Source organism: Eubalaena glacialis, chromosome 14, assembly GCF_028564815.1.
Source record: "Eubalaena glacialis isolate mEubGla1 chromosome 14, mEubGla1.1.hap2.+ XY, whole genome shotgun sequence".
Lineage (NCBI taxonomy): Eukaryota > Metazoa > Chordata > Mammalia > Artiodactyla > Balaenidae > Eubalaena > Eubalaena glacialis.
The window spans coordinates 72,305,254-72,320,999 of NC_083729.1; positions in this window are offsets into that span (position 1 = coordinate 72,305,254).

The window sequence follows — 15,746 nt, forward strand, 5'->3', positions numbered from 1 at the left end:
AGAAGAGTAGAGTATATTTTCCAAGATGTCAAATTCCTGGTTAACTCTCTTCTGGAAGGGGTGAAGAGATAACACAAAAAATAACTACAGCAACAATAAAAACAAAACTAATGAACAAGTAGGCAAAACAGTACTGCAGCCGGGATTCATGAGTTTATTTTCTGATTCTGATCTTTTTCTGACTGTGTGATATATTTGGTTGAACTTAAATACATTTAAAAATGTATTCTTGGAAAATTATACATGTGCAAAATGTAGATAATATATTCTTCTAAAACACTATGATGTTTCTTCAACAAATGATAATGGAAAAACTGGATATCTTCAGGTAAAGAATGAAGTTGGACTCTTACTTTACACCAAATGTCAAAATTAACTCAAAATGGATCAAAGACTTAAATGTAAGACCTAAAACTATACAACTCTTAAACAAAAAAAGAAGGAGAAAAGCTTTATGGCATTGGATTTGGCAATGATTTTATGGATGTAATATCAAGAGTATAGACAACAAAAGTAAAACTAATTAGACTACATCAAAATTAAACATCGGTGTACCAAAGTACACAATCAGTAGAGTTCAAAGGCAACTCATGGAATAGGAGAAAAACAACTCATGGAATAGGAGAAAATTCTATTTGCAAATCATGTATCTAATAAGGGGCTAATATCCAGAATATATACAGAATTCTTACAATTCAACAATAACAAAATAAATGACACAAATAACTCAGTTGCCAAAAACTGGGCCAAGGGATTAAATAGACATGTCTCCAAAGGAGATATATAAATGGCCAACAAGCATATGAAAAGGTTCTCAACAACACTAATCATTAGGGAAATATAAATCAAAATCACAATAAAATGTCACTTCATACCCATTAGGATAGCTAATATTTAAAAAACAATAATAACAAGTGTTGGCAACAGCATGGAGAAATTGTAACACTTGTACACTCTTGTTGGAAATGTATAATGATACAATTGCTATGAAAACAATATGGAAGTTTCTAAAAATTTTTAAAATACATTTTTTCATATGATCCAGCAATTCTACTTCTTATACACATCCAACAGAATTGAAATCAGAATCTCAAAGAGATAATTGCACAACCATATTATAGCAACATTATTATAGACAAAAGGTGGAAGCAACCCAAGTGTCTATGGATATATGAATGCATAAACAAAATGTGGTATATTCATACAATGGAATATTATTCAGACTTAAAAAAGAAAGAAATTTTGACTCATGTTACACCATGGATGGACCTTGAGGACACTATGCTAAGTGAAATAAGCCAGCCATAAAAAGAAATACTGTATGATTTCATTTCTTTGATGTACCTAGAGTAATCAGATTCATAGAAACAGAAGGTAGAATGGTGATTGCCAGGGGCTATGGGGAGGGCAAACACAGAGTTGTTGTTTAATAGTATGAAACTGTTATTTATAATAACAAAATATATTTGGTGTTTGTCCCATTTCTGGCATACAGCTCCAAAATTCCTCATTTCCTAAGTGATAAGAACAACAGAGCATCTTTTTGATTTTAACATTTAGTCTTTTGTCCTTAATTCCTGAATGACTGCAAAGCCAGTAAAGATGAAAGGAACATCTTTCGTTATTCATAACAAGCCCATTTCAACCAGTTTATGTTAATGAGGTGACTGTTAGAAAGCCCCTCAGAATGAGAGGCTAGTTGCCAGGGGCACTAACAAGTGATTGGAGGGTTGGAACATTCAGCTCCACCCCTTGACTACCAGGTAAAAGAGAGGGCCTGGAGATTGGGTTCAATCACCAATGGCCAATGACTTAATCAATCACACCCCTGTAATGAAGACTTAAAAAAAAAAAAATTCCTAAAGTAAGGAGTTCAGAGGTTCAGACAGTTTCTGTTTTGGTGAGCATGTGGAAGTGCTTGGAGAGTGGCACACCAGGAGGGTATGACACTGTGTGCCGCTTCATGCACACTTTTCCCTAGCCATCTTTCATCTGGATTTTCCTAAATTGTATCCATTTATAATAAACTGGTAATCTAGTAGTAAACTCTTTTCCTGTGTTTTGTGAGCTGCTTTAGCAAATTAGTGAACCTGAGGAAAGGGTTGTGGGAACCTCTGATTTACACCCAGTTCATTGTAAGTACAGGTGACCACCTGGACTTCTGGTAGATGTATGAATGGGGGCGGGGTTTTGGTCTTCTGAGACAAGACTTAACCTGTGGGATCTGATGCTAACTCCAGATACTGCCAGAACCGAATTGAATGGTAGTATACCCATTTAGTGTCTGCAGAGAATTAGAGAATTGCTAATTGTGGGAAAAACTCTACTTATCTGGTATCAGAAGTAGTGTTTTGAGAGTGTTGAGGAGAAGCAGAGGTTTTTCCTTTGCAAATGGGTATAGGTTCAATTTTGCATAATGAAAAAACTCTGGAGATTAGTTGCATAACAATGTGAATGTACTTAACACTACAGAACTGTACACTTAAAAAGTCGAACATGGTAAATTTTACGTAACATGTATTTTCCCACAATTGAAAAAAATTCTATGGCACTAGCTAAAAGAATAAAACAGTATCAAAATAAATAATGACAAAATCTTCTTTGAAACCTTGAAACCAAAAAGTTTAAAACTAAAATGGTACAAATTGTCACATTGACAGCTATACTATCAAAGTGGCTCATTTCCTTAGTCTTTAAGAGATATAAAATTTTGGCTTAAATATTCAGTTTAAAAAACTCAACAAATAGAAGTTAATGCATTATATGCTATTTTATTCTAAAAATTAGTTTTCTTTAAATTATCTAACTTCTATAATACAATTTACCTGAATTGACAATCTTCCTATATAAAAGAAAACATGGCTTACTGAAATGATATTTTTCAATTTTTAAGTGAAACAAGTATTTGAATCATCTTTTTTAAATTACTGGCTCTATTGCTTTCAATAGTAAGCATTACTAAGTTCACCATTTTGTCTAAAACAATAGGGGTACTAAGGGATTCATATTAATATAGCATATTCCCATAAAACTAGCTGAAATTTGAAGCTGAGATGATTCAAAAAAAGGTGTGGGGTGCTATTAGTCATTCTGATTCCCATGTTTGGATATTTTTGCATTTTGGAAACTATGATTACCTTATGGTAATAAAAATCCTAGTTTCATAAAACAGACAATTATATTTTATATACATAGTAAATGTAGCATAAGCCCCCACAAATTATCTAAATATAAAATAAAGTTTTATTTTTGTCTTATTGAACTGTATATGAACTGTACCATAAAAGAAAGAAAAATACATTGTTAAGTCTTTCTAGTCTTACTCCATTAGGTTTGGTCTATGATTTGTTTTAAACTCATTACATAGTATATCCTGAGATTTGTTTTCAAAATCTTTTCCATATATAGAAGGAGGAGATCAAAGTGTCTTGAGATGCAATAAAACCTACATCTTATTTGTTGTGCATTATTCAACTATTAAAACAAAATTTCTTTTTTTTCTATTTTAACTTACCCAGATACTGTATTAATATCTAAGTTGTATTTATAACAAGAAATATTATTACAAGAAATGTTAGCAAAAAAGTTTCCTTTTCAACATTTAAGTCACAGCTATGTAATACTTTAGAGGTTGCAAAAATGTAGCACACACATTTTTTATTTTGCTTTGGTAGATCATTATTTCATATTACTACAAAGTTTTCATAACTGTGGTTTGTAATAACAGCAAAATATTTAATAATGTAATTACTGCTCAAATACGTGAGCAGATGTGAATTATTTAACCACCCAGTACTTTAATACTAGTAGTTACATCTTCTGATTGTTGATAATAATGTGTATTTAAGTAAGCGTATCCTTTTGTATTTTACTTGACGTTGGTGTAAATTCAACCCAGTCATTATCGGTGGTTCTACGTGAAGGATTGCGTAATACACGAGGGTGTATCTTATCTTTGCAATCTTTGTTGAAATGGGGGTTTTTCTTTCCCAAAATGTTCTTAATAATTTTCAATAAATCTAATCATTTTAATCCATTCTCTTTCCTTTTTTCTGGGGTAAATATCTTACATTTGTCCCCTCTGTCACAGAGATGGTTTTTCTGAGGTTTCTGTTCTGCATTTTTCTGCTTCAAAAGTAACATAAATTTTATTATTGCATAGCTGGTTTCATTATAGTCTTATTTCATTACTCTGACATTTATTTCCTCTCTACTGTATAGCATAATTTCACATGTGTCTTTAATAAACTTTTATTTTATGATGGCTTTAGATTTACAGGAAAGTTGTGAAGATGGTACCTAGAGTTCCCATGTACCTGCACCCAGTTTCCCCTGTTATTAACATCTTACATCAATATGATTCTTTTGTCACAGTTAGTGAACCAATATTAAAACATGATGGTTAACTGAACTTCATGCTTTATTCAAATTTCCTTATTTTTACTTATTGTCCTCTTTTTGTGTGTACTAGGATTCTATCCAGGACGACACGTTATATTTAGTCATAATGTCTCCTTAGGCTCCTCTTGGCTGTGACAGTTTCTCAGATGTTCCTTGTTTATGATGAACTTGACAGTTTTGAGGAGAACCGGTCAGATATTTTACAGAATGTCCCTCGAATAGTTTTGTCTGATGCTTTCCTCATTATTAGACTTGGGTTAGGTGTTTTTTGGAAGAAGCCTGCCAGACATATAGTACAATTTTCATCACATTATATATATGGTACATACTATCAATATGAGTTATTATCATTGATATTAACCTTGATCATATGGCTGATGTAGTGTTTGACAGTTTTCCCCACTCTAATGTTCCCCCTCCCACTCCTTTACATACTGTACTCTTCAGAGGAAAATCGCTATGCACAGCCCACATTTAAGGAAGGGGGAAGTTGTGTTTGTTCTACCTTCTTGAGGGTGGAGTATCTACACTTATTACATGGAATTATTCAGCACTGAACAATCTGTCTCTTCTCCCTCATATATTTATTCAATAATTTACTTATAACTGTATGGATACTTATTTTATACCTTGAATGTGTATGTGTTTTATATGAATGTTATTATATTTTGTTGTAACTTTTCTTTTCACTAATAATATATAAGATATTTTTCCATGTCAGTTATCTAGATTTTCCTTTCATTTTATTTGCTGAATTTTATTTAATACCAGATTTTACTGACTATAAGATGCATTTTTCAATGTTTTAGAATTTCTGAAGTAGAGATGCTTTAAAATTGATAGTATCTTATACTCACCATAAGCCTGGGGAATTTGTATCATATTTGTCACTGCCTATGCCCATAAATACTTGGTGAAAGACATTCATATTTTTATCACTTCACTTGAATTTTGCCATGATTGGTACAACCTGTGCTGAGTTTAACATTCCATAGACTTCAAAAAGCTTATGCTGTGATTTGGCATTAATTTAAATGTTATTTTCTATGTAGAAAGGCATGGAGACAGACAGCAAAATGTAATAAAATAACTATTCATCATTGTAAATAATATTTCACATTCTTTTTAAAAAACACAACAAAATTCTCTTTAGGAACTAAGAAGAGATACCTACAGTAGATAATATCAACTGTGTTAACTGAGAAATTAGTACAAGTTTGACTTTCACATTTCACATATTGCAAATTTATATATATAAATAGATGACAGATAGAGAGATAGTTAATCCCTTATAATTGTTGAAATAAATTTCAAAGTAAATAGAATGTAACTGACATTGTTACATTAATTGTTACATCACCCTGGACATGTTCAAGGGTCATAAAGAACTATATTAAAGGCATTTTCACATTTTAATTGAATATTTTTTTAATTTTTAAAAAAATTTAATTAATTTTTAATTCAAGTTAACTTAATTTTTGATTGCACATAATATAATGATTCATATTACTATTTGTTTTACTTTAGATTCAATATAATAAGGAAATTAATATATCATGATATTTTTAACCATTTATGTCTTTTACAATTTGATTATTTGGTTATTATGACTCTTTCTTCATTGAACACTTTTCCACATGCCTCCTTGTTCATTTATTCATGTAATTCTCCTGGATAGATATCAAGGGATAGAACTGATGGTCATAGTATACACACACTTAAAAATTAGTTCTGTTATATTTTTCTCGAAAGTGCTCATAAAAATATTTTAGTTTTATGAAGAGTGTATGGAACTATAATTTCTCTATTCCCTTGAAAACATATATTATAAAATGTTTAAATTTTCCAATTTTAAACACAATAAGTGGTATATCAGCATAGTTGTAACTTGTAATTAATTTGCATTTTCAGTTACTATTCTTTTACTGTTTGCATTAGACGTTTCCATCCTCAAAACCATCATGATGGGGAAGAGAGAAAGTGACAAAAATTAGGCACCATTTGATGAGCACTGTGTTTCATTTCTCTTGGTTTTCAGAATTGTGATGTAGCAAATAGTGCAAATGCCTGACATCCTGGGGTGGTTCCAGACTAGGGCCATTCCCAAGTGACAAAGGCATTTGTGTTATTGGGAAACAAGACAGGAGATAATCTTGGAAATGTGAATCAGTACTGAATTGTGAAGTGCATTTTAAATTCTACCAAGAAAATTGGATTTTATTTTTAAGGAGCAAAAGACATTTAAGCCTTTAAGCATGTAAATGACAGGATCTGAATGGAAGCATGAAAGATAACACTGGCCATACTATGGACATGGATGTTAATAAATAAAGTTAGAGATATGTAAATAGTCACATAGGAATGTATTTATGTAGAAGCTATAGTTATGGAGAGGTTTTTATAGGTTTACAAATTGAAGGTTACTGCCCAGATAAATGTGTGAAGAGAAAGGAGAAGGAACAGAGTCAGGTATGACTGAAAATATCCTTGCACGGGCAACTGATGGATAAGTTCGTTTTATTCAAAATCAAATGTTAAAGACATACATAAGACACAGCATTACAGAAGTCATAACAGAGAAAATATCCACTGACTGACAGCCAATACTAGCTTTAATTTACCTATTTGAATTATCCAGGAGAGTATCTGCCATTTAAGTTTTTTTTAAGGACCAGATTTGATTATATAGTCACAATAAGAGAGTGGGTTCATCTTGTACTCTTACCGGAGTACAGATAGTAGTACCTTATGTCAGTGGAATCAATTGTGGACAGAGACGAGCTCCAAGTTTATCATGAATTAATGCAGTAGATGTGACAGTCATAATATAAAGTCATTCTATTGGACTTGTCTTGGGGGGTCATTCCTCAATCATGACCAGGTTTAGCAGGGTTCTTCCTGGGTCCCTGATGAGCTAAATCTATAACTCCCAATCCCCTAACTATTTGCATCTAGGCTATTATTTCTTTAGTTTTGCTACATGAAATGCATTTTCTTTACCAAATGGTCCTTATCCATCTTCTGAATCCCTAACCATGCTGCTCCCTGTGCTTCCCTCTTAATGGTTGAAGAACCTGGGCTAGGAACTTGTTAATCACACTGCCCTTAAAGCTATACTTGGTAGCTTTAAGAAGCCATCCCAGAGTCTGTGCCCTATTCCAGCTTTAGAAGTCTGAAGTAAAGAAAAGAGTAATCTCATCCTACTGTTGAAAATTATCCCTCTGAGTTGGTTCAGGCTAGCAACTTTGTTCTCCCCAACTTTTCCTCTCTCCCAACATCAAACTTCAGCCCTCCTTCTTTAAATAAGTCCTGTCTGTAGAACAAACAGTGGGGGATAAAAATCACCATAACACCAACTTATTAATTATAATGAGAAATACAACTGTCAAGTGGACCAAAATGCTTGATGCGGAAGAACTGCTGAATGAAAAGTTAATTATAATGTGAGGGTCAGCTTATTATTTTATTCTAGGGAGAAAACTTCCAAAGTCAACAGGTACATTATTAAAGCAGCACATTCTCTCCTTGTGGACATATTATTTGTAAAGCCAAATTTTAATTTTTGTGATGATAATTTCATAATAAGGGAGCAAGATATATGATTTGAATTTTAAGTGGCTTCTCCTAAAGGTAAAGTTTATATCACTGCAGACTGCAGCAAGGCTGTTTAGGCCTTATCCTTGAATCCCAGCACTCACTTCCCTGGACAGTGCTGGGTGGACATCATCACCCTTTGCCTCTTTTGGTTTACCTTATATGTAACAAAATAAGATATTATGTATAGTCAGCATAGAGTTGGTAGACAAAGACAAGAATAAAATATCTCAGAAAGATATTAGAGGGAAATTAAAGGAACATAAGTGTAAGGAATAGAACACTGAGGCAAAAGTATCATGAATTGACAGACTATGGGTTCATATTAACTATAAAAAGATTAAATTAAACTTTTGAAAGGAAATGAGCTATACATTTTGTAGCTATTCTTAGCAATGATTGCATATTTATGATTTCAAAGATGATAAAGTAGTTTTAGGAGTTAAAAAGCTTTAGGTGTGGCCATAGTGAAATGAAACAATCTGGCCAGGATCTACTTCCCAGCACATCCATTTCTCACGCCAAGAAATCCTGTAGAAAATCAATGAGTGAGAATCCAAAAGCAATGGATTCCTTTGGAGAATCAAGCCACTTTGGATTTAATCAGATATCACAACTAGCCTAAGTCAGTTTTCATACAGATGGGAACTATTAGTCCAAACACTTGTTATAAGGTCACAGAACATCAGAGATGACAAACATGTGGTTTCATCAAAAGTGTAATAAGATATAGAATTTAGGAAATTATTGCCTTAAAATGTAGGCAATCATGAATAATATCTTAATCTTCTCATCATACAAATATGTGTGTATAATGAGAATAACACCCAATGAAACATGAAAAAAACACATTGAAAACAGCTTCTTTCAGAAAGGCTTGCTAATAAATGTATATAAACCATCAACATGAAAAAGGCAATAGACCTTCACTCATTATTCATTTTACTACTAAAATATCCTAAGACTTTTTTGATGTTCCTTTTTATGCCAGACTTAGTAAAGGATACACAATTAGCAAATGATTCTCAAGTAATTGACCCAAAATCTTGCCTTTTCTTTTGTTACTTAGAGAATTTGAGATAATGCATTTAGAAAGCAAATGCTAATTCCACAATACAGATGGGAGATCTGAGATGAAGAATTAGACAAAATAAAAATACTTTACATATTTACTACGTGTTTATTTTAAAATGTGTGATAATTTTTACAAAAAAAGAGTCTGAGAGACATGATAAATATTACTTGTGATATATTCTACCACATGCAAGGTGAGTACTTGTTGCATAAAGTTTACGTTAGACTTTATGTACTTGGTTGAGTCATTGCACCTCCAACAGGGAATAAATATTTTTTGAATGGAGAGGATAGAGAAGTTATCTTTGTTGTGCTGTGGTAGTCTGGTTAATGCAATTTGATATTTGTATCAGTTATTCATCACAGAATTCCTATTGGGGTACAAAGATGGGGATTTGAGGGAGTGTTTAAGTTCTTATTTTGCAGCTTTGAATAGTCCTGAAGAGAGCGATTATACCATAGGGGAGGATGAAGGCCATTCTCCATTCCTCTAGCGGGGTTGGTAAGGTACATGAGCTTAATCTTATAATCCATGCCTTAAATCTCACTAGGAGAAAATACATTTCTCTCTCCAAACACACTGGTCCTGCTGATTATTTCCATTTGGAAGGCAGCTGCTTAAAATATAGTCCCTTTTTATGTTTCATAATAACTGAAATGATTGAAGACAACAAGGCTAATCTGATTTGTAAGAATAATTGAGGTCAATATGTTCAGGTTAGAGAGTGGAAAACTTACTATTAAATACAAATGAAATTATAATCTTCTCTATCTGAATGATAAGTACAGAGAAAGTCAGGAAAAACTCAAGTAAAATTCAATCTAAATAATTATAAAAATTGAAAAATGAAATACTTAAGTTATAATGTCTACCTGAGATTTCATGGTAGACTGAGCAGATGAAAAACATCATTACAGCATAAAATAAGCTATCATATCTAAATTACTAATCACTGAACATAATTAAAATCTTCTTAATAATTTAACTGCACACCATCATAGTACATACAGAAGAAATGAACACATTCCTTAGCAAAATATCACCTGAATCTCTATTTATAGTGGGTTCACGTTCAAGAAAACACTGGTTTAATGAAGTTAAGAACAATAGAAATGTAATTCATCATTAAAGATATGTAAATCATTTTAAAATAGCCACCAATGAAAGTCAGTGAAATAAATTTTTCTGATTATAAGCACGCATATCATCAAATCTATAAGGACATGAGACTTCACTCATCTATTTTTCCATTCAACAATCATTTATTGCACATTTTAATATGCTCAGTATGGTGCCTGGCACAATGTGGGCTCATAATAATTTTGGTTTAATAAGTATGAATAAATATAAATGATGTAATGTTGTATTGAACTCATGTACTTATAACCTTTTAAAACATTTCTTTATTAAGATCATTTGGATAAGTAAAATAAAATATATAATACAAATAAAGTTGGTAGGTTCCAAGAGTAGAAACATATTTATTGCTAAATGTTACTCCAAAAGTACTTTAGAAAATTAAAATTCAAAACAAGAAAACAAGAATAATAACTCCCCATATTTTTAAATTTAGCAGTTTAGCATATTCAAATTAAGGGGATCATTGCTAAATACTATGTTGACAATAACTGAAGGTGTCACGGGCTCATCTGTAGAAATGGCAATTGCATTATGGCTCTTCCTTGCAGGGCCTTTCCACTCTTTCGTTTTTGCTGCCACTCTTCATGAGAACAGGTATGAGCTTCCTTTGGAAGTGAGATTACAACTGGGAAGTCACAGTCTCAATCAGAATAATAAAACTGTTATACCCAACAATGCTCAAGAAATACTATCCCAGCTGGATACCCTATTGGAAGAGTCCAGTTGTCAGCTTTATAAAGGTCTTAAGTTGAAATTAATTGAAACTGTACAGGAAAATTTCCTCATGGTGACACAAGGCTAAGAAGATTTGAATGAAAAAATGTACACTAATTTACTTCTCTGACTCGGACAACTCAGCTTCTTTAGCTATCTATAATTTGCTGTGCAGATTCTGCTCCAAGATGAAAGTATAGTCTAAATACCTTGGATGGACTGAGCTCCTATTTCCCACAAAGCCAACAGAAGGGGAGAAATGCTCCAGAGAAAACTGATGTGAAATGAAGTTCTTATAAGTCCACAATTTCTGATATAAAAAAATGAAAAAGATAGTATGTTAAACATAAAAGTTACTAATGGCTTTCAATTTAAACATTTGTTTTACTCATTCAAAGAGATCTGACCATTTGAAAAGAAAACAAAACAGTTGTACTGTTTATATTTTATGTTTTACCCTTTACTGAGGTATAATTGGCATAAAAATCAACTGCACATATTTTAAATATACTATTTGATAAGTTTTCATGTATTCACACCTGTGAAAATATCACAACCATAAAGGGAGTGAACATATCCTTTACCTGCAAAAGTTTCCTTGTGTACTTTACAACTTCACCATGCCCCCTCTTTGCCCATCCCTGCGTAAATACTAATCTGATTTTTTTCCGTATAGATTAGTTATATTAATATAATTTTATATACATGCAATCACAGAGAATGTACTCTTTCTTGTCTGAGTCCTTCACTTAGAGTATTTTTTTTTAACAATTAGTGCTGAGAAGTATCCTGATCTATGGATATACCACAATTTGTTCATCCATTTATGGTGAACATTTGGGTTGTTTCAAGTTTTGGGATATGACAGATATATCTGCTATAGAAATCTGTGTACAAGTCTTTCTATCAACATATAGGACAACCATATTATCCTGTTCATATCTGTAAAATCTGTAGTAATGTTACCTCTCTCATTCCTGCTGTTGGAATATTTGTGTCTTCCCTCCTTTTTTCTGTGATTAATCTGACTAGAGGTTTACCATTTTTTCCCTGAAGAACAGGTTTTTGAATTCATTGATTTTTCTCTATGCCTCTCTTTTTTATTTATTTTTGCTATGATCTTTATTTTTTCCTTCTCCTTACTTTGGGTTTACTTAGTGACACTTCTCTAGTTTCTTATGAGAGAGATGAAGTCATTGGCTAGAGACCTTTCTTGTTTCCTAATATAGGCATTTGGTATTATAAGTGCCACCTAATACTATTTTAGCAGTTTTACTATTTGGATATGTTGTATTTTATTTTTTGTTGACTTCAAAATACATGTTTATTTTCACTTTTTATAGCTTTTTGACCTATTTGTAATTGAGAAGTTTGTTATTTAGTTTCCAAATATTTGGCAATGTCTGAGAGATCTTTCTGTTTTTGAGTATTTATTTAATTCATTGTGAACAGAGAAAGATATACTTTTTATGACTTCTTTTAAATTTACTGAAACTTGTTTTATGATCTATCTTGTTAAATGTTTCATGTGCACTTGAAAAGAGCTTGTATTCTGCTGGCTTTGGGGTGAGAAGCCTATAAATGTCAATTAGATAAAATTGAATGATGGCATCTTTCTATATCCTTACTGCTTTTCTGTCTACTTATTCTCTCAATTATTGAGAGTGGTATTGAAATCTTCAACTATACTTGCGAATTTGTCTAGTCCCCCTTGCAGTTCTATCAGTTATTGCTTTGTGTGTTTTGAAGCTCTGTTTTTAAGGGAATAACATTTAAGGTTGTTATGTCCACTTGATGTCTTAACCCCTTCAACAATATCAAATGGACTTCTTTAACCCTAGTAATATTTTTTGCTTTGATAACTTCAAGATTAATATAGCCAGTAAAGCTTTCCTTCTTCTCCTCCTCTTCCTTTTTACCTTTTATTTGTTTTTTCATGGTTGTGTAAGACAGGGATCTTGGTAGGCTTAACTAGGTTCTCTGCTTAGGGCCAAAAAGGCTGAAATCAAGATGTTGGTTGCATTAGGAAGTCATCAGAAGACTTATGGGAAGAATTATATTCTAAGCCCATTCAGGTGGCTGGAAGAACCTAGTTCCTTGTAGTTTTAGGATGAAGTTCCCTGTGTCCTTGTTAGTTTTCCACTGAGGATGGTTGTCAGTTCTCAGAGACCACTCTCAAGTTCTTGTGCTTTGTCCCTTCCATAACCAAGCCAGCACCAGTGCATCAAAGTCAGCAAAGTGAATCTAGTTCTTCTCGTTCTTTGAATCTATCTCTATGACTTTGTTTCTGTAACCACAGAAAATTGTGCTTTCAAGAGCTCATGTGATTAGACTAACACCACCCCAAACTTCATTTGATTAACTTAAACTCAATTACTGAAAACTTTAATTAAATCTTTGGTATCATTTACCATAAAACATAACAGAAATAAGGCATAAGTGCTCATTATATTCATATTCCCAGGGATTAAGGAAGGAAATTGGGCATGGAGGTGAAGGCAATTTAGGAGTCTGTCTATCATACTCTTCCAGACTCCAACCTGGTCTTTTCTCTTAGACATCTCCTATGAATGCTACACTAGTGTTCAAAATATAGCTCATTTCAATGTTTCCTAGCTCTACTATTATCATCATTTGTCTAAGCCATATAGGTTCACAGTTTAGTCATGTTTATCCTTTCCTTCCCTATGACTTTTGCCCATTTAATTAGCCATCAAATTTGATCCATACTGCCACTGAAATGATGCTCACATCATCTCTAATATTACTATCATTAGTTCTGACCTTCTTTCTTTTATTTACTTGTACTGTACAATAGCCTCTAAACTGGTAGAGAAATATTGCCAGTCTCTCCCATCTAGTATTGCATTTGTATGGCACTTTATAACTGTTAAAATATCTTCACACATATTATTTAATTCTTGTGGCAATTCTGTTCACTAAGCCTTATTGCTTCAGTGTGCAGTTAGGGTCAGTCTGCAAAAGTTAAACAATTACACAGTTTCTCACAGCTAATAATTTATTTATCATCAAATTATGCTTTACCCACCTCTTTTTTTTCAAGAGAACCTCAGCTTTCATTTCTTTTATTGAAGTATAATTTGTAATATATTAGTTTCAAGTATACAACATAGCGATTTCATATATTTGTAGATTGTACTTCATTTCAAGTTACTACAAAATAATGGCTATATTTCCCAGTGCTGTACAATATATCCTTTTTCCTTAACTATTTTGTACATAGAAGTTTGTATCATTTGGTATCATAACCCTATCTTGGTCTCCCTCCTTCCCTCTCCCCACTGGTAACAACTAGTCTGTTGTCTATATCTGAGAGTCTGTTACTGTTTTTTTATAGATATTTGTTTGTTTTATTTTTTTAGATTCTGCACATAAGTGATAACACAGAGTAATAGTCTTTCCCTGTCTGACTTATTTCCCTAAGAATAATGCTCTCTAGGACCATGCACATGGTTGCAAATGGCAGAATTTCATTCTTTTTAATGGCTGAGTAACCATTGTACACATATACCACATCCTCTTTATCCTTTCATCTGTTGATGGACAGTTAGGTTGCTTCCATATCTTGGCTATTGGAAGTAATCAGCTAGGAACATTGGAAAGCATGTATCTTTTCAAATTAGTGTTTTTTGTTTTCCTTGCATACATACTCAGAAGTGGAATTGCTGGATCATATGCTAGTTCTATTTTTAGATTTTGAGGAAACTCCATATGTTTTCCATAACTGCAACACCAGTTTACATTCCCACCAACTGTGGTACAAGGGTTCCCTTTGCTCCACATCCTTGCCAACATTTGTTCCTTGTGGTCTTTTTGATGAAAGCCATTCTAGCTTGTGTGAGGTGATAACTCAGCGTGGTTTTGTTGTTGCTGTTGTTGTTGTTGTTGTAGAATTGATTGTTTTATTTCCTCAACAGAAGGGAGGTGGGGCTCCAGCTGAGCACCATGTAGGCTGCTCCCCTCCCCCTGTGCCCTTGATGTGGTTATGATTTGCATTTTTCTGATGATTAGTGATGTTTAGCATCTTTTCATGTGCCTGTGGGTCATCTTTATGTCTTCTTTGGAAAAATGTCTACTTAGGCCTTCTGCCCGTTTTTAATCAGGTTGTTTGTTTTTTATGTCAATTTGTAAGAGCTTTTTCATATTTTGGATATTATTTTATACTTTGGATACTCATATCGCTTGCAAATGTTTTCTCCATTCAGTAGGTTGTCTTTTCATTTTGTTGATGGTTTTATTTGTTGTGCAAAAGCTTTTAAGTTTAATTAGGTCCCATTTGTTTATTTTTTATTTTGTTTCTTTTGCCTTAGGAGACAGATCCACAAAAATAGTGCTATGATTTATGTCAAAGAGTGTTCTGCTTATGATCTCTTCTAGGAGTTTTATGGTTTCAGGTATTACATAGAGGTCTTTAACCCATTTTGAGTTTATTTTTGTATATGGTGTGAGGAAATGCTCTAATCTCATTGTTTTACATGGAGCTCTTCAGTTTCTACAGCACCACTATTGACAAGGCTATCTTTTCTCCATTGTATATTCTTGCCTCCTTGTTTCTGGGTTCTCTGTTCTGTTCCATTGATCTATGTGACTGGTTTTGTGCCAGTGCCCTGCTGTTGTGATTATTGCAGCTTTGTAGTATAGTCTAAAGTCAGGGAGCATTATACCTCCAGTTTTGTTCTTTTTTCTCAGTGTTGCTATGACAATTCAGAGTCTTTTGTTGTCCATTTGACTTTTAGGATTATTTGCTCTATTTCTGTAAAAAAATGAGGTGGGTATTTTGATAAGGATTGCATTACATCTG